This window comes from Takifugu rubripes, chromosome 8 (genome assembly GCF_901000725.2).
Source record: "Takifugu rubripes chromosome 8, fTakRub1.2, whole genome shotgun sequence".
Lineage (NCBI taxonomy): Eukaryota > Metazoa > Chordata > Actinopteri > Tetraodontiformes > Tetraodontidae > Takifugu > Takifugu rubripes.
The window spans coordinates 6850614-6871424 of NC_042292.1; the positions used below are offsets into that span (position 1 = coordinate 6850614).

The 20811-nt window shown below is 42.3% G+C and overlaps 1 long non-coding RNA gene across 3 annotated transcripts; it reads left to right on the top strand.

Moving 5' to 3' along the window:
- The first annotated feature begins 11 nt into the window (after window positions 1-11).
- On the top strand, window positions 12-18846 carry LOC105416775 (uncharacterized). 3 transcript variants are annotated; one of them, XR_964704.2, is made up of 7 exons: window positions 12-100; window positions 1371-1633; window positions 2753-2832; window positions 3083-3219; window positions 12978-13216; window positions 13296-13376; window positions 17901-18846. It is a non-coding gene; the product is annotated as an uncharacterized lncRNA (long non-coding RNA). The 3 variants fall into 3 exon arrangements; XR_964703.2 differs by lacking the exon at window positions 17901-18846 and having other exon boundaries at window positions 13296-13897; XR_964705.2 differs by lacking the exon at window positions 17901-18846 and having other exon boundaries at window positions 12978-13171; window positions 13296-13897.
- Window positions 18847-20811: the final 1965 nt, after the last annotated feature.

Here is a 20811-nt window from a genome sequence, read left to right on the forward strand (position 1 = left end):
ATGCTCTTTGACTGGGAGACTTCCTATGGTGTCCAGTAGGTGGCGCACCTGCAGCTAATCACGCCCTAACAAGCGACAGGTGTTCTTCCGCCTCTCCGAGGTAAGCGATTTAATACTAAATTCCTGGCGAAACTAATTTTACATGAAGTATTAAACGCTTCAGCGAGAAACACTACGTGCTTCTGTAAACTCTTGAGGTTTTAGACAGCAGACTCACCACCTGTGACGTCACGCACGCACACGGGCGTGAGGTTTGCGCGTTTCCCAGTACTGTATTGTTATATTTCGCTATTTTGTTCCGACTCTGGAGCCTTTGAAATGGCCTGGCTGGGGAACAAGCAAGACATTGGACATGCAAACACTTGTCTGTTGATATGTAGAACATACATGTATTTTGTAGTGGAGGTGTTCTTTAAAATTATCCATTTGCAGCCGACAGCTAAATTTCATGATTTAAATTTTAAACTAGATATTTTTGTGTTTAGGGAGACCTCGTTCCTGTCGGTGATTTAAATAGTGCCCAAATAATAAAATACTTTTTCTTTAATAAACCAGCCATACTGTGATGTAATGTCTTGCAAGAGTGACTATAAGAGGGAAAAACACTGTTACATATTTCCATGTATGAACCTTTAATTATAATCTGTGCTTTAATGAGCTGCAGTCTCGTCTGAGGACTTTTCTACAAAGACACAGCTTTAATAGCTTTTCATTTCTGAAAAGCCCCCCCCCCTTTCAGAGGAGAGTTGTGTTTTAATCAAGGTTATTCTGAACCTCCATTAGTCCAGAGTTTAATAGTAACCGTGTTGCATCTGAATCTGGGCCTCCCTGGTAACAGCTGACTGTCTTTAAAGATAACGCCGCCAAATAAATTGGTGAAGCTCTGCTCAAAGGAGGAATTAACCAAATTCTGAGAAGCATGGAGAAGCCAGCAAGTTCTGTTAACAAAGCTTCCCCCGCTCGGCTTCCATTTGAAGTCGGCAGATAAGACTTCTCGGGCGTCGTGGGAAGCAGCAGGTTGCCTGTTGGATTGTGGCTGGAGGGGCCGCCGCTAACGAGAGCAACAAACATGAACTTGGCTTCCCATAGGGGCTCAAATAGAGTCTGCATCAAACACTGTCTCATTTGGTTGAAGAAGACCAAAGAGCAGCATCAGCTGCTCTAGGGGAGCAGGACGGGATGCTGGGGGGGACAATCTGCCCAAAACATGGTCGCCTGGAAGTCCGCTACAGGTTGTAGTGGAGGGGGGGGTGGTCTACGATAAACCGACATGACACGCAGATTCACACAGGGGGATATTTTTACGGCATTAACGTTCAGAGGAGGTGCAGTAAAACCTGCAGTCTGATTTCTCCTCTAATCTCGAACAGAGACTCCCTGATGAGGACGCCGCCTTCATCTCAAGTCAGACAGAAGTTTCAGGACTCCAGGAAGAGAGAGATCACCCACCATTAACGCCTCTCTTCTCCCGCCCTGGAGAATCCCACAACGAACGGGCCCGTTTGTCTCTGTTGAGAGGAACGATTTTGGCAGGCGCATCCCTCCGCCGCTGCAATCTGCTCCATTTCAGACTCCCCCGGAAGACACTGGACCTAATCTCTAATTTGACAGCGCAGATGATTGGAAGCAGCAGGTACATGCGGCTGTGTGTGCGTGTGTGTGTGTGTGTGTGCGTGCGTGCGTGTGTGTGTGTGTGCGTGTGAGTGAAAGAGAATGAGAGCTGGAAGCAGCTAATTCACCTTCAAAAACAATTTGTCCTGGCAGGAAAGGCAGTGTTATACTTTTCTTTCTTTTTTCTTCAGTTTAACTGGAGGTTTAAAAACACAAAGGAGGAGTTTATGAAAGAAGATTCCAGTGTTTTAGTGTAGCTGTAGCCTTAAATCAGATTTATTATCATGAATTTCTACTTATTATCCTCATTGGCACTTGCGTAATTTGTGTAATTTTGTTGAAAATATGCAGGATGAAATGGACACTTTAATTATTGAGCTGTTAACATAAATTTGACCAGCACATCTTTTTTTTTTTCTTGAAACGGAACCTTAAGACATAAATGTTTTTTGACCCCAACCAGCTCTGCAGTGAAGAGGCTGGATCCACGTGACCAATGGGAGCTTTATGGCTGCTTGCAGAGCAGCTTGGGTGTTCAAGGACACAGGGAGGAGGGTTTTTTTTAGTTCAAAATGACCCGACATTGTAGGCTAATGCCTTTAAAGTGATGTAGGTGTCTAAAAAAGACCCACGAGCTCATGTGCAGCTCAGTCGCCCACATACACAGTGGAGATCTGGGGGACGTCAGGACCGCTGGTCACATAATCTGTGAGCTGTGATTCGGGGCTCTTTCATTCCAGAGTTCAGGCCTGCTGGAGACATAATTGAGTCTGTGCTTGTACAGCAAAGCTGCTAAAAAACACTTTGTATTGGATGAAGGGACATTTCCTTGAACGGTGGAGAACTTTCCGTGCGCCATTTGGCACACATCAATCCTGAATGCATGGATTTTGTGCTTGAGAGTGGTGAATCAATGAGTTTTTTGCCTAATAAATTAAAGGTGAGCTGCTGTTTTGTGTGCTGTGTGCACAAACTGTGGCTTTGAATAAATTTGGGTAATACTTCAGGATGGATTAATCAGATATATGGATGTTTCCCCTCTAATCTTAATCAAACACTGAAGACGTGCTAACACCAGAATCATTACCAGCAGTACACACAGTTTCTCTGATAACGTGGATTTTTTATATAATTTTTTTAGCACCTATTTGGGAAACCTCAGCTAAGCTAAGAGGCTAAGTGGGCTCTGATGTCGACTTCCTGTTTCTTGGACCGGACGTGGTAAATAATCGTTCGTTTTAACTGTACGATGCCAGAATATTTAAAAGTTGTTGTTTAAATAGCAGAAAATATTAGAAAGGTATTTAAAGACATTCTACAACTTCAATGTTTTTTAAGAGTTGTTTGAGTGCTAATTAAGCACCAAGCTTAATTAGACAGCTAATAATGCTAATTCATTGCTTTTAGGATTAATGAAGTAGACGTTTCCGCTCCAGTCAAAGGCTTCTTATCTGACATTTAATTCTTATAGGGACCACGATGGAGCCTGGTTTTAAATTAGCTTATCTTCAGAAAGAAGGAGCCAAATCCTGATCTCTTCCAGGAGAAGACAGAGCATCAATTGACGACAACCTTTAATTACAACCAGTTTCTCCTCCAACAGTCATGGTAGGTCCCACCACGCTCACGTCCTGTCTTATCTATAAAAATAGCTCTCCGTCTTCATGTTCAGATCAATTCTGTGATCGATACATTATTTGGTGTATTAGGTTCCATCTTTCTGCATCGTTGATTAGATTTCAGCTCTTTGTTATTTTGCTGGTATTGTTATTTTAAATTTGACTTCACAATTGGCTTTATAGCCTGACACACCCACATAAGACACTGTACCTTGAAATGGCGTTTTTATGTCTCATAAAAATGGCAAATTGAATCACACAGTAAAATGTGTAGGTTTATTATTTATATTATTCAGTTTAATTCTCTCTCAATGAAGTGAAAATAATCATGCTTGGGTTTTCTTTGATTCCGGGGCGGCCCCATTACATCCAAACCTTAGCCAGTGAATCAGTTAAGGGAATGGTTTTCTTCAACCACTATAGGATTCAATTTGAATGCAAAGGGGACCTAAATGGAAACAATTCAAATCAGAAACCCTGTTCTCACAATGCAGCCCATCAGCTCAAGTTGTTCAATTTAGACTTCAGTTTCATACATCCGGCTGATGAGCGTATCGGCGGTGACGGCGCACAAGACGAGATTTAGCAATTTCCTTCAAGAACATTTTACAGCCAGCCCACGATGGGGGATTTGACGTGCATGCGCCCATTACGACACTATCTCACTCCATGCTAAGCTGTGCCGCTAAGCACACGGCCTGGCTACATGTGAGCGGGTACATGTCACATTGTCCTCAGAGCTGCTGTAGATTATCACTGCATTTGCAGAGTGTCATGCATAACCAAGCAGAGCCTGAGGAGAAAATTCTCGGCCAGTAATTGAGTGTGTATATATCGGGGTAAATGTCAAACTATTTGTGAGTCGTTCCTCAGCCGCGGTCCTCTTCTCCATTAGCCTAATGCGACTGAGTTACTCAATTAGGTTTTGTGCAAATTCATTGGATTTTTTTATTAAAACTCAAACCGATAGTAATAGATGCACCTCTGGGAAAGCTTTAAAAATCAATTTACTAAACAGCCCAAAATTACCCCCATAATGTCCCCTTGGACCGGATTTACCTATTGAAGGTAGTTCTTGATGGTGTGTGAGTAAACTTCCAGATGAAAGTGATCCTCCAGTCCAGTCTGTGTTTCAGGTCTCTGAAAGAGGAATCAAAACCAGGCTGTCAAAACAGCCCCTTCAGGCGCTCCCTGCCGCTAATGAAGTGGAATACCCTGGCATGTGAATCTGCCATAGAATGGTGGATTTAAACATAATAATGTGGATACAATCGGCCAGTCTTGGCTCATTAATGAGGCAGGGAGAGCAACCAGCAGACAGGATTAATTAATTATGGAGTGACATTTATGGATAACAACCTTCTGGTGGATATCATGCTTAATGAATATGCATAAGACTATCAAAGGAAGGCATCCAGTCGAGATGAAATGTCTGTATTCACGTCCTCGATGGGGTTACGGCCACGCCATGTGACCGAGCTGCACGTCACCGTTTCAAACCCTCTGATGTTTGGAGCTTCAGTAGTTTCCACATTTCTTGGCACCGTTTCAGCCATGATAGTGTGGAAATATGCTGTGTTTGGATTCTTAATTAAATTTTATATTCCCGTCCTGATCACTGTTAGCTGGTTTTAGAAAGTCATATTCAAATCACCTCTGACATCACGCTGTCAGCCGTCTCTCCTGAATCGGGCGTTTTCTTGGAACCTGCCAAACTGGCAAATTAGAAAACATTTGCCAGAAAAACATGGCTTTTATTGGTTCTTCCCTGGTTATTAGGTCCAAGTCTGAACAGTGGGACACAACAGAGGTGGAATCGACCTGGAATCCTTCTCCTCACACCTGTAGCTCAGAAAGTGAGATGGCATTTAGCAGCTAAAAACACATTAGAGAAAAGCGTGTTTAAAGCAGTAAAACCGCCACAATCAGTCTCCTGAGAAGCACTGAGGTTGCACAAATTCTCTGCGTCACATTTAAAAAGGCTCCTCTTTGGCTCTTCGCCATCATCTCAACGGGCTGCGCTGTCATCCATCCGCTGGTTTGGTTTGTCGCGCTAATGATCGAACGGTCAATTACCAGGGGAAACAATATAAGCTCCTATGGAGAGGTAATAAGCATCGATGTACGGCCGCCTGTGTGTTAAAGGGCCGCGCGATGATCTCCCAGATAATAATCAGCCGACTCTTGTGCTCCAGAGCACGGGTCACCTGCGTGTTACAGCTTTACAGACGCTCTGTTTTTAAACAGACAACCCTACATTCAAGGACAGATGTCCGTATAGAAGTTTTGTAAGACATGAGGGTTTAGGCTGAACTACAAGTGAACTTTCACTAATGTGTTTCTGCATGTGTACGTGTATAATTAACCAGTGCAGATATGCGGGCGTCATTGCAGCAGATGCTGGATAAGGCCATTCAAATACTGGACACTTTCTGTTATGTCCCTCCTTGAATCCCTATCCGAACATTAATGAAGAACCCGCAAGGTCAAACTAATTAAATGGTGATAATCAATATCATTCTGCATTATTGCTCTTACAGAACCTACGAGAAGATCCGTGTTAGAGAATATCATCCTAATGAAGGTCAACTTAATATTCCCCTCAGCGTTATGGGATGTGTAACCATCGTGTTGGCACTACTAAAGCTGAACGGACATTCATTTGAAACACTGGCATGAAGGGACGGAGCGGATTCGGCGTCCACGCGCTGACCTTCTCCAAACGATGATGGATGGCGAGCTGCTCATCTCATTGTCTCCTTTCTCTGCCGCATCAGTCACCAACACCATTCGGTGATGATGGTTTTCGTCCTCTGGAGCCGGACAGAGGTCAAACAGACGAACTTATCGTACCTCGAAGTGTTCCGAACGCGCAGTTATTGGAAAACTGCTTTCAACTTTAAATTTGGTTTCATCGATAAAAAGCTGGAGTACAGTCAAACTTTATGGTACTTTTAGGTGGTCGTGTTTAGGTGGCATTTAATGGACCATTTTATGTGTTTCCCTTTTAGTCAAAAGCCTCTTCAACCATTCACAACAGGAGAAATGATGCTTCTCCGTGTTATTTTTGCTGATGACACAGAGTCTTTTATTGGATTGTTGCCGCTGATTCAGGCACATTATCTCATCATAGCAACAATTTGGCCTCAGATCTTATCTAATTATGAAGTGGCATCCGAACATCGGGCTCGCCCGAGTGGCATTTATTACGTATCATTATAAGATCGTTTGGTGCTCTGTCAGTCAAGACGGCGTTTTTTTACGGTGCCGTACAGCCTGTTTTCTGTCGGCTTCTCCCGGGGATCTCCCCTCCAGCCAACTCCTCGTCCTGGCACGGAGGATGACGCCTGTCACCTTTTAGTGTGCGCCGAAGGTGAAATGACATTTGAGCACTGTGCCAAATGTGAGTGCTCTCTCCTCTCACGCGCCGCTGTCAGATGTGATTACTGGTATTTTGGCTGCCTGTCCAGAGAGGATGGTCATATGGCTTCACCTCCTTTTTGGGTAGTCAAGAAGGGAACCCTCCATTTGGCTTTGCGCTGCAAATCTGATTAGTGGAATTGTAACAACAGGTTGTGTGTAGGAAAGCACTCCACGTAATATCACAAGATTTTGGGGGTGATGGTGTATTGCAGAGTGTTTATTGCTGTCCTCTTAAAATGTGAAGCGCTCATTTGACTGCGAAATTAACAGATTTTAGTTTGAGAAACCTGCAGAAACCTAACGCATTGCATTAATTCTTTATCAATACGAGGCGTCCGCTGTCCAGAGACAAGAGTTAGTCAGTTAGCGCGGCTGTGGCTTAGCCAGGATTTAATGGTAGCTGCTCGTCGCCGTCGTCTGTTTTGACTCCATCGAAGCCTCAGATCTTCTTCCCAACTTACTTCCAGGATAATGGAAAGAGCTGTGTGGGAGCCTTACACCATTAGGATTTCCGAAAGACGTTTTAATGGGCAATAATGCGCTTAAATCTGAGAGGGATATTTGAGATAACGGAGGCACTTTTTTGTAATGGATATAATTAAATCCACCTCGTTAAATTTCACCGTTCTCTGTTCACGAGTCTCTGTAAGCCGTCATTTTAGGTCGTGCTGTGCAAAAATATGCGGCTATTTTCTCTCTGCGTGTACCCAGGCTCATTCCAGATTCAAGCTGATTAATTATTTATATAAAGATTTTGAATATGTATGGATTTTTGTTTTTAATCCGATATGAAATGAGTGTCTTAATATTTCTTTATGACTGAAAGAGGACCTTCCCACATGGTTTTTTCTGTCTCTTGCAGACATCAGCAGTAATGGTGCCTCTACAGAGTGAGACGGTGGGCTTGAAAGAGAATATAGGTGCACCCGCTGGATTAAAAAAACAAGTGCTGTTCCTCACTTAGCTCTTAATACATCAGTATTATAGACTTCTTTTTGAAATTGCTGTTGTTTCCCTCACTTGTCCTTGAACTTTATTCATCCTGTTTATTAAGGGCGAGGACACAAGGGGTTCTCATAAAGAGCTCATAATGAAATGTGGGAAAGTGAAGATTCCCACAATATTTGTGATGTTGGTGTTAGTTTAAAGGAGAAACTAGTTACAAATTGGTTATTGTAAATTTAACCTTATGGCTCATTTTTCGTGCTGCGCTTTCAGTATTGCAGTTTTAGTGAATCAGCAGACGCTCGTTAGCATTTCTTATTTTTATTTTTATTTTTTTATTTTTTTTTTGGAGCATCCAAGTCGCCCAATCCACATGTAACATCTGCTTCAGTTGGCTCCCTGACAGCCTGCATAGAGACAAGTGCACCATGTTGCCCCTGCTTTCTGTTGTGGTCCACCATCATTCCATTTTCTGGTGTTGGTCACCCCCACCACCCTTTTCTGGCTCATTTGCTTCCCCGATTCCCATTTCGAGCTTCCTCCCGGGCCTCTCAGTCAGCCAGCAGCCTGCCAAGGTACCCTGAGGTCGCACGTGGTCACAGCTAATGTGACAAAGCCAGCTGCTCATCATTGCCCGGCCAGCCTCTCAACAGCTGGGATTGGATGTAAGGGTCACTCACCCGGCTTGGCCTAAAGGGCCCTCCTGGGTGGATCACAAAGCTCACACATGTTCTTTGCACAGATAAATGAACTGGACTGTGTTCCCTAAGCTGCTTCTTTCACTAAAATGAATTTTTACTGGTCAATTTATTCATCCGTAAATAGCATTTTTGATCTGCTTAATTGTATATTCTTACCCAATTATCTTTTTCCGTATGGAAAAGTTCAGAGGTGGGGATACTACGATTAACTGGGCAGAATACTGGGAGGATCGGAGGTCTAACACCATGGAATTGTGGGATAATTTTTTGTAAAAAATCTGATTTATTATGATTTATTAACAGTTTCACCTTCATGTGATTCAGTTCCCTGATGTGTGTCGTGCCACCTTCTTGATCTTTCATAGCAACGTTAATCTGAACCTTTAGAAAGAACTCATTTCTTCACCGAGTGCATGTTGGGCTGTTTTATTGTAATTGGTTTCCTGCAGTAAAACCAGTGAGCGCCATGGGTAAAGAAAAGGAGAAAGTATAGATAAAATGCAATAAAAGTGCTGGGAAAAGGGCAGATTTTGAGTTTTGGAGCTTCCTGTGGGTCATTAAACATACAGAATACTGCTGATATAATGAAATTTAAAAAAAAAAAAAGAATTTTAGCAATACAGGAATTCAAGGCTGCAACACTGGGCATATTCTGCCCCGTTCAGAAGAGAGATCATGGAAAGCTTGATTTAAACAGAAGAAATAAAAAATATTTCTGTGCTTTTTCCATTTTAGAACTAAAATCTCATGTTTGGAGCAGCATTTAAGAACAGTCGACACCAACAAGGATTTAACTTCATGACCTTGCGGTGTAACTTCGTCCCCTGTCAAGTCTTTTTCCGCTTTGGGTGCCGACAGTCAGCATCAAAGACAATAGACAGATAAACAACCCCAGCTGCCTATGACAGCAGTTTTCAACACAATCAACCCCAACAAAAGGAAGAGAAAGGCCCCTCACCAGCACTAATTGTTAATAAGGGGTTTCAGCATAATTGATTTCTCTTTCATTCGCTTTCCAATTTGTTCCTGCTGCAATGGTGTTTGTGTCTCTGGGGTCTAATCTAATGTTTGGTTTGAAATGTTTTTGCAACAAACAGCCCAGGGGATCAAGAGGAGCAGGATGCAAAGCTCCAAGTTGCTAAAGAGGTTACAAAAACCAGATGCCTTGCACATGAAAATGCCAGAGCGCCTCGGAGACTGCTGAGGAAATGTCGGAAACCTCCTGTTTTCTCCGATCGTAGCTGTCAGCCTGCAGCTTCCTGCTTACATCATGTGACAAGGTGCCGCAGGTAGTTGCTTTAAATGAGACTGTAGTTATCAGCCAAGATATAGAAAAGGTTGTTTTTCCATCAGCTGCATGGTCCATAGAAAACTGAGGCATTGCTCAGTACGGGGAGATAATTAAGTGCGAAACACAGGGAACACATAAGTGTCAACACTGAGGCCTGTGATGAGGAATGAGCTTCATCAGCCACACATGAAAGATTTTTTGTCAGAATTCTTAATCAGTGGAAGATGTTGGGTGGACTTGTTCGTGACTGCTTCTATTTTTAGCACGTTGGAGAGCTGTGAAAAATTTATGTTTATGTTTTTACGAGCTTCCCATCTTGAAAAATCACAGCCTGACGTAGGATTTCTGGGATTTGGCTGTAATAGGCAGCAAAATGCTTCTTTAAACCTGTGTTGGATCCTTTGATAGCTCAGCAGGAGATAAGGCAGCACATCTTATCTTGGAGCTGCCACATATAAACAAGCATGGCTGCACATCGATAAGCAGCGTTGTCTTCTGCGCTCTGCTTTGGCAAGATCACAAGGGGTTTCTTTTAAAGACGGCCTCAGCATTACCGTTATACTATTTATCCCTCTTGAATTATCATGTCTAATTGAGATGGAGATTACAGGGAAGCACTGTGTGATCTTCACGCCCACACGTGCTCCTCCATCAGCTCCAGGGGGTCACTGCCCTTCCATGGGCTTTCATATTCCTTCAGCTGCACTCGGGAAGTATTTTAAATATGTCACTGACTTATGGCGGCATGTATTTTTCAGTTAGCCGTTGGTATGAATGGATGATGTCCTGTAACTGTTGCAGCCTGGTGTGGTGGTTAAATGTCTGCTGTCAGGTCTGTTTTCACACACTGACTTGCTATTGTCTGATTCCTTTTTGGTTAATAACACATTGTGTTGGTGCTACACTGATGGCATCGAGCATCTGTCACTCTGCTGTGGATGACTGGCAGTGAAATTGTCACGGTACAGGATAATTGGAAGATCTTATGTTTTTGCTTGTTTGTGGTTGACAATGCCACCAAATCAATAATGTCTTATGTTCAGAAACAGTGGTGTGTCGCTCCATCGATCTTTTGTCCCATCGCAGTGAAGATCCATTTAATCCAACTGAGTCCCTGGTTAGATTTAAAAAAAAAAACACCCCAATGATTCTTTAGGGGGAAAACAGACCTCTAGTGGGAGAAATTACACAATGGCCTCCATCCTCGACTGATTCCTATACTGCAGAAAATGGACAGTATTTATTCTTGGACTTTTCAAAAGAGAGGTAGAGTGTTTAGTCTCTGCAGATACAATGAAAGCAACTGAACTCGGGGGACCCCGGCACATTTGCTGTAATGGATGCATTTTGGTAAAATCAAGACGGAGTCAAAGTGCTGCTGACACTAATTAATGAATAACTGAAGGAAATGGTGCCGAACCCACTTTTCTGCCTGTGTGTGAAGATAAAAGCCGAACATAAAACAGATGTATTTTCTGGTGCTCTTCTCCCGGGAGCTTGTTACTTATTCACAGCCTGGAAGATGGAGGTCAAGATTCAGTTTTTGGGAATCCGAGCGCCCTGTGGCGAGCTCATTTCACCGAGGCTCCTCATGCGATTCCTTCTCTCTTGGCTCATCTTCCTGCGTCATTTCTAATAAACAAAACAAATTCTTGCTGGGTGCAACTGATGTTCTAACAGAGAACTCTTTCCTTCCACATTTGCATTTAATTAGATGATTCATTCAGAGGATTTGACCAAAAAGCACGTAATTAAATGAAAACTGGCACACAATCTGACTCATTTATCATGGAGGCACCGAGGCGGCGTCAGACGCAGCATACTGTATGTAAATGAGGGAATGGACTTTGTGTCAGTAAACCCCCCCACCCCCCTGGAGAACCCTCGGCGTCCTCGTACAAGTCACCTTGATGAGACGTGTATGTACATAATCTGTCTGGGCTGCTTGTTGCATAATTAGCAGTTTTTGGTACAAAGCTTTGATACTGTGAAAGCTTTTCTGGAGCGTCTTCTAAGTTTTCTCTGCGCGTTGTTTTGAACTCTCAAATTCACGTGACATCCATGTCATGAAAGCATCGCCGTCACACCCGTGAGGTTTTGTCTGTTGTCTTGTGATTCCCTCTTTGATTTTGAGAAGCAACTCTCCTCGTTTCAGGTCATTTATCCCTTCTCCCGAGTGTTTCTGCCCCCTCCCCATTAAACTCTGCGTATATACGGTCTGCGTCTTGCCCTGGTGTTTTACCCTGTCATACACACCAGCCTTGTACAGCACTGTACAAAATTACCCACCACCATTACACACCATTAAACCTATTAAAGATAATAAAGAAATAAAGAAATAAAATGTCCACATCCCTGTTCCTGCTACAGACATTGTAACTGTAAGATTTTCAAAGACTTTGCAGAGCCTCCATTTTTAAAGCGCTGCTAAATTGTTGTTAATATTTGTTTTACTTTTTACACTTTAGTTTGGTTATCCTCCAGTCTAGACAGTTTCTGGTGCTTAGATCCTTTGATTGGATTTGATTTGGATTTTTATAATCTTTCAGTTATCTGTTTTTGTCCTCCCACCACTAGTGATATTTAGTTTAGATTTTACATTACTAAATTTAGTTTTTATTATACTTTTGATCATTTTTCCACTCTTTGGAGGAACAAGTTGATTCTGTTAAAGTTGGCTTTATCTCTGCATCTGAGTTCATTTCTGTTGACTGCCAGATTAATTTGTAACCATAGTAACACAGTACTGGCTGCACTACCGATTTTATGTCTGTCTTTCTTGATAGATGTTTTGGTCCTGAGATTATCAACTAATATTTATTCTCTAAATGTTAGTTATGTAGATTTGGGGTTTGAGGAAGGTTACATCCCTTTTGGTGATTTGTCTTTGTAAGTATACTTTTTAATAAATGTTGAAATAATTCAAGCAGCTTTGTCATTTGCAAACCATGCAAGAGCATCAGATGGAACCAAAATTATGCAACCAGGTCCTGCATTATTTATTACTTAGAGTTTAATAAATAACAATTCTAAACATAGAAGCAATAAGTAACTCTAAATAGTTGATAATGATAACAAATAAATAAATAAAGGGCTGCATTTGAGGGGGAGGGGGTTCCATTATTAACACCGCCCCACCAGAGTTAAGCAGTCTTACAGCTTCTTTCCAGAATCTGTTCCTCAGACTGGTGGTCCAGTTTTATGCTCCGCAGCCTCTTGCCTGAGGGGAGAGGGACAAAGACTGTGGGTGCTGGTTGAGTGAGGTCCGTCCTGGTGCTAGTTGCTCTCTTCCTGCATCTGGAGGTGTCAATGTCCTCTGTTGTGGGCAAGCTGACTCTAGAAGTCCTTTGTGCAGCCTTAATCACCTTATGCGTGTCTTTTTCTCAGCACCTCCCATGGCACGCAGTGGTGCTGGAGCATTATATATGCTCCAGCACACATCTGCAAGGCAAGGTGATGCCTGCGCTACCAAGTCCAGCACGCCTAAGCCGCCTGAGGAAGTGGCGGCGCTGGTTGGCTTTCCTGACCAGACTGAAAGTGATGTTGCTCCAGCTGGATTCTTCACTCAGGTGGCCGCCAAGGTATCTATAGCTGGAGACCACACATCTTCAGATGTGCAGCAGGAGGTGACTGCCCACTCAAAAGTCCATAATTGTCTCCTTCATCTTAAATCTGATGGTGATTCTCGCTGCACCGACCTTCTAGATCTTCCACCTCCTCACTGTTGCTGGACTCATTGCTGTTGCTGATGCATCGGAGCACTGTCGCACGCAAACTGGACAACATGTGAGCCCCGATATTTTGCAGAGCAGTAATATGTGTCTGTCCGACAGAGGGTCCAGGGCCCAGTTGCAAAGGGAGGAGCTCAGTCGAAGGGTATGAAGTTTATGAACCAGAGTTTGTGGTATGATAAAGGTCCATGATTAAAGCCCATGTGAAGTCTACAAAAAGCACTGAGCCGATGACATCAGATGTTGAATAGTGAATGTTGTGGTTACTCTGGTTTCCCCACCTATAGGGACCAATAGCTGTAGTATTGTATATGTACATGACATGTACATGGAGCTTTATGATAACCCTTGACCTTGATCTCTGGAAGATGAAAAGCCCTCTGGATTCAGTTCAGCGGTATTTTGCCTTTTTGTTTCGCAAGTCAAGAAGGAACGTGTTGCTGCACAATCGCACAGATCGTCTCAGCAGATTTATAAGCTCCTATTTTCATAAAACACAGAATGTGGAAGAATTTCCATGCCGGTTAGCCTGTGACCCATTGTGAGAAGTCTAAATTAAAAAAATCCTTCTCAGGACAGAATGTTTGAAGAGTTTGGTTTTGAAACTTCTCTGAATGTACCACCAGTCTGTGATTATACTTATTTTCAATAACAGAGGCCAGAAATATTTTTGCCAGTGTTGAAGATTACGACCCGAGTGGGTATTGAGTACCCATCTAGCTGCTTAGAATTATTTTTTATAGTGTTTTTTTAAAAGTCAATGAAGCTGTGTATGCCCTTGAAGCTTTAATTTTCAGCCACACTAACCGGTAATATGTGATCAACCGCTTTTACCACGCTTTGCTTTCAAATTTTCTTCCTTTTTAAATGCGAACCTCTTCTGACTTCCCCAGCATGCGGCCTGTGTTCATTACTCTGTCATCCCCCGGTGGTCACTCGCCCCCTCCAGAGGTTTGGCATGAAACAGCTTTAGCTGCAGGATACATTAGTTGGATGCATTGTTTGTGCTCCCCATTGTTTCAAATAATAGGAATTGAATGGATTAGACGTGGCTAATGTTGCTGTCAACTTCCAGCACCCTCCTCATGTTTCATTAGCATCCCCCAGACTGTGGCACCATGGTGGCAGGCAGCAATTGCAACATCTGAGCATTCATTTGGGAGAAATTCAAGCACAGCACTGTAGGAAATTGTTGGAGCAGATGGTAACTATTTCAGGCCTTAGGACAGGGGACAAAAAAACCCCGTTTTTGTTTTGTTAACCGACTTAATGCATTGACATCACATGAAGTTCAGTTTTGTTACCATATTTCTTTTCCCCAGGGTATTGATTCCAGGCTTGAGTGGCCTTTTTTTCCCTCCAAAAAAGGCAGACAAAGATTAAGAGCAGTACATTCTTTTTGTTTAGGGGGGGCACCCTTTGACAGATGATTTAATCAATACATTTCTTTCTGATGGAATTGTGCCTGAGAAGCTTTCCTAGGCTGCAACATTATTAACAGGACAATTGCAAAGCCTTTGAAGCCTTTTTCCTTTAACTGGGAAGGGTACATTTGAGTTATCAGGAAAGAAATACATTGTTTTTACCATCCCCGGCGTTTCACTTAGGGCAGTTGTGATGTGCATTTCAATACGGCCATTCCATTATCTGTTAATGTGTATCATCAGTTTGCAAATGAGCCAATTAAATAACATGGTGCTCGCTATGCAGTTGTACAAACAAATACAGTCAAAGCCTTCACTATCTCAGTTTATTCACTTCGCTCTATGGCTCAGCTGGGACTTGTGATGCTCCGATGTGTTGCCCCATTTTCAGCTCAAAGCAGCAGCTGTATATCTGTGCTCACATCTGAAGGCAGCCAACCTTCCTTTTCTCTGAGCAAAAACAAGATGGCATCATCTATCTATCTATCTATCTATCTATCTATCTATCTATCTATCTATCTATCTATCTATCTATCTATCTATCTATCTATCTATCTATCTATCTATCTATATATATATATATATATATATATATATATATATATATATATATATATATAGGTTTTGATGATGGTGCAAAGAAGACCCCAACTGCAGCTTAGCCTTTCTGTGTTCTAGTAAGGAAAATGGATGAGTCTAATAAATTGCTGGTAATCTCTCTAGAGCCAAGCAGGACACCGGCGAATCTCTCATCCACACTTTTGTATCCTCAGACAGGGTGCACAGCATTGCCCCCTCAGTCAGTCTCCAAGCAGCAGGGTCGCTCCAATAAGCATTTTTTCCCCGGCACACATGATCAGAAGATATGCACTGGTAAAGTAAATGTGACAAAGACATGAGGTATAAAGCAGCAGTGTATGGTACCATTTTTATACGGCTTTGACCTGTCGGCACATTATCAGATAATCTGCGGGGCAGTTTTAGAGGTGGTAGGTATCGCATCCATGTATCACATCCGGCGGTTTGATCTACAGCTGCGGAGTTGAAACCCAGTCCCCGAGTGCTGCAATCCAGCCAGGCAGAAACAGCTTTCACCAAGGCGAGTGGGAACTCAGGTAAAAGCCGGTTTGATTATGGCCCTCGAGGCCTGGATTTTGACACCCTTGATCTGTCGAGACCAAAGACCAGCGTTTATGTATTTGCTGTTGAGTTGTTACCACACTGAAATAAATACCCTCCAGTCCTGCACCGAGGGCGTATCTTTTCATATTTCCTGTGTTTTTTGCCAGAAAATGAGAAATAGTCAGCCTAAAATATAACGGCCAAATGGCTCCATGGACCGCTCTCACTGCAGTGCCAGATGGTTCGCTCAAGTACATCTGAGACGTGGAAGTGTAATGTGCATTTAATGATATAAAATTTGGCAGCTTCTGAACATGAGTTAGTGTTTGAGAATAAACAAGGCTATGTTAAAAGGTAGAAAGCACAATGACTGACCACATGTGCTGCTCCGCTGACTGCTCTCACTGCACTGATTCAATTGCATTTTAGATTTGAAGGGAGCATCCTCCTTGAATGAACGATGTAATCAAAGAGAGACACCTGCGTTGTCCATGATGAAGGATCTGTAGCTTGTTTTGTCGCCTTCAGGTTCATCAGGCACCTGCAAATCTCAGATAAACAATGTGTTCATAACCTCCTAAATTCTGTTTACTTTTAAAATACCTTGAAATTGAGTCTTCTACATGCTTTAGGTCTCCGGAATTTCTTCTCTAATATCTCAGCCACAGATGTCTTTGGACCATGTCTTTATCTGCAGTGTTGTGTTCGCCCTTCCAGTGAGACTGCTTCCACCTTTGTGATCACTAATGTTTCAGTTTTTGTGTGACATCAGCTCAGAAGAGCAGCTCTTGTGGTACAGCTTGATTATGCTTTTATAAAAACATCTTCCCACCTTTTAAACTTTGCGTTTCGGTGTCTGTGAGCAATATTTATTTCTCAGGGAGCCCCGGATCTCTGATATCATGCCAGTGTGTAGCTCAACTCCACAGGGAATCAATTAAAAAAAACTGGGTGAGGAGACTTTGATTATAGTAAGTAGGATGAGGTTTTTAAGGATGAAGGAGTATTTCCTGGCTCATCTTCTGTGGTGCTAATGTAGAATCAAAAGCTGCAGCAGTAAGCCTGAAAAACCCTCTAACTTTTAAAGGGAGTAGCTCTGGAACAAGTTTATGTTGGGCCTTTTTCTTTTATTGGCAAAGTTTTCACAGCGCCAAATGATAATCAAGTAATCCCCTCAGAATATAGATCTAAAGTGAGTCATTCTTTAAAACGATTGTCTTGTTTTACATGTAGATTTATGCAAGTTGACTCCATCGGCGACCGAAAGTAAGCAGTTTCAAAAATTAAGCACTGTCTTTGAATGGAGTCCAATGATTCCATACAAGAGAAAAATTCTTTAGAACTGCAAATATTACCTATGTTGAGCTCCACACTGGGAATAAATGAGAGGCGCTGACAACACGTGCTTTGATATTGATAAGAGCCTGGCAGACACCGGTGAGGCCTCCCTCATATAAGTCATATTATTAGCCAGCCCAGTGGACTGGTTAATGAAATACTGGTCTATTACACTCATGTCTGTAAACAGACACACATGGTGATGTGCCATGTGCGTGTCAAACTGGAGTATTTTTTAACTAAAAACAATATAGGCACAGTTCTTTATTTTGTCTATGCTGAAAACTACGGGAAAGAGAATTTTCCATAAAAAGAGGCCATTGACCCCGGCAGCATTTCTGTATAAATGTGTTTCCAAGGAGTTTCCATGGCACTTTGGAATATGTGTACATGTCAAAGTTAAAGAATGTGAAAAGGGGATGAGCAAAACACACCAGTATGTGAAATCAGAAAATCTTACACCTGAAAGGTGACCTTTTTGAGAAACCCCTACTGTTTATATCTCTATGAAATAAGCAACGGCTGTCAAAGTTTGTTTCTAAAAATGAAAGCTCAACACTGAATCTCTTTAGCTGCTTCCAATTGACAGCATGTTTTATTGTGGTTGGGAGGCATTCACGCCATCTCAGGCCATTTTAAAATTGCACCTTCACAATGGATACCATCTATCTCCCCTCTCTCATTTTTAATCCCAGGTGACTGAAACATCTGTCAGGATGACTGAACGTCAATAGAGTGGTCCAGCAGTGAGAGAGGAAGTGGAGGGGAAAGGAGGAGGGGATGCAGATCCTGTCAGCAGTGATGGCTCAGACAGTCAGAATCTCATCAAGATGTGATGAGTATCACTCAACAGCCAGCGTTTGTGTGTGACAAGGATGCGGGACACACACAAACTTCCTATAATACATGAATAGGTTGTCATTTTTCCACCTGATGGATGTTTTTATCCCCTGACAATATCATTGCTGCATGTATCAAGGTAGCGCACAACAACTGCCAGAGATGGTGTCGTATACTGATGGCATATGGCAACAACATATGGGTGATGGGAAGCTGCCTAACATATGACAGAACCTCCCACGGTGCTTTAGGGGCAGCTTTTGAAAGGCTTTTAGGAATGTGCACCTTTCTACATCTTTTACAGGCAGAGTTAGACAGACATTCACGCAGCTAAATTAAACAAGTACAGCCGTCGCTTACTCCCAGAGCAAATTTTGCAGGAATGACATATAGACGTAATTATTTTTTGGTTTATTAAAATGTGATTTCAGCACTCCAGTTCATGAGGTCTCAATATAGAAAATAGCTGTGGTGAAGGCTCCATGTTATTATCAGAGAAGTTTGATAAACTTGTTTCATTTGAACTCGATATCCCACATGAGATTTCTTTCAATTTTCACCACCGTGGAACTTTCAGGCAAGAGACTCCAAAATCCTTGCCTAAGCTGTCCATGCAAGCAAACAACAGTTTCTAATCAGGTCTTCTCGCCAAAACAAACTGGAAATATCTGCTCACAGTCCATAATTTTTGGATAGTCTTACAGATTTAGAAACTGCTGACTGAAAAAAAACATCACTAAGGCGTAAAAACGAGGGAAAACCAAGTGGCATCCAACCCAGATTAAAGTGTCTGAAACCGGGGCTCATTGTGCTTTTCTTGTAATCCCAGCAAATGTTCATTTGTTTGGGGACATGGCAGAAGAGTTGAAGGCAAACCCAATCCATGAATTATAAAATTCCTGCAGCACAGTGAGACTGCAGAAACATGCTTCAGGATGATACCGAGGTCGAACATCTTTATAGGACTGATCCATCTGCTTGCTGCATTATTTAGGACTAGTTAACCCTTTAAAGCATATCTGACACTATCGACCGTATAATGGCTCCAATATTCCAAGTGCTCTTCCTTTTTAACTAGAAATGCTAAAACAGACAAATGCCTCAATTTATATGGTTGTATCGTCCTACTACCCCAAGTCCTCGTCTGCATGTATTACTATCCACTCACAAGTGTTCACTGGAAATTGCCGCACTTCTTTTTCAGTTATTTATGAAAAATTTGCCTTTAAATTAAATAATTTAAAGACGCAACATTTTTAGTTATAAAACAACCCCCAAAACGACTCCCGTAGTGCACTGATAGCTCCAAACTGCTTCACTGGCGATGCCTATGACATTCATGTTATTATAAATCGTTGTAAAATGGCAAACCTCCATTTGCAGAAACTCTGCTGCAGGCGGCTTCATTTGTCACAGAGTAACACTCGCACCCATGTGGTGCATCTGACATCTACACCGTCCTTATACTGTCAGTTCTTCTCATCTGACTGCCTAGTGTAAATGTCGCACAACCAATTAACTTTTCCATTGGAAGAAATTCACATGGAGACGGTGCTTAAATTCAAATTACCCTCCTCGACGGTGCTACAACTGGCTCCCCTTTGCTATATCAACTACTTGCATAATTGATTAACAATCGTAATTGCCAATGCATAATGGATAATAATTGCAGAAGGCCTCCAGCAATTTGTCTCATTGAAGTATCAAAGAAAAAGACCTCATAGATGACAAACTCCAAGCACTTAGCATGTCAGTCAGGCCTCAAAAGGAGACCTACCATTTGAAAGATAGCAGTCTAGTATTTATCATTTCTGCACTTAAAAATCACATTTTATTTGTAGTTTACAAGAGTAAGGACCTATAACAATTAGGGTGGGAAATCTGTTCTTTTCAAACTAGTGTTAATAGGTGTTCCCAGTCTGAAGGATCAGTATCCCCATTATTTACCATCCACATACTTTAGGTTGCTGCTCAATGCCCCTTGTGCCTTATAGCACGTATAATCCCCATTAAAATGTGAGAGGAGGATCTGCCGGGATGCTAAGGTGACCAGACTGGGTAGACACCTGCATCTATTCCCGTCTGTTTTTCCTGCATAATTAAGATACAGATGCCTGTAAATGAGATCTGACACATTAACAAGTGGTCCTAAATCCAGTGGGGCGCAGTTGGCAGGGCCACAAGCACTGTGTTTGATCTCGCTGCTCAATTGCTCTCTTAACCTAAAATTACAGGAATTATCCTGAGTCCAGGTTGTTTAGATTATAATTTATTCAGTGTTTGCTCTGTTTATAGTTTTGTTTTTGTTTTTTCAAATTTTTGGCAGATCAGTTAGTGTGTTGATTTAAAATCCCCTCCCGCCCCAAAACTTTCACCACCAGCAGCACAACTCCCGAAACTCCCCTTTGATGAAAATAAAAGTCGGCCAGGCGTCCCCCTTTGAGACATAGTACGTAAATGAAATGGCTTTTCCATTTTAAAGCAAAGCGCAGCACATTTGCTTTCTACTGTGTGATAATCTTTTATGGAAAACTGTAAAGTTGATTTAGGTTGTTTGTGGAATTTTGTGGATATGAACGAATAGTGATGGTAAAAATCCCCAATCGGCCCAAGGTCCCTTTAAAAAGAAACAAAATTCTATGAAGCCTTTTCAGCAGTGGACTGAACTGGAAGTGGCGTCATGATTCAGCCTCTGAAGAACATACACGCAGCTCCCACTATGCTGCAGTTCTAACTAATCCGAGACCTCCATCAAGCATGTGTTGG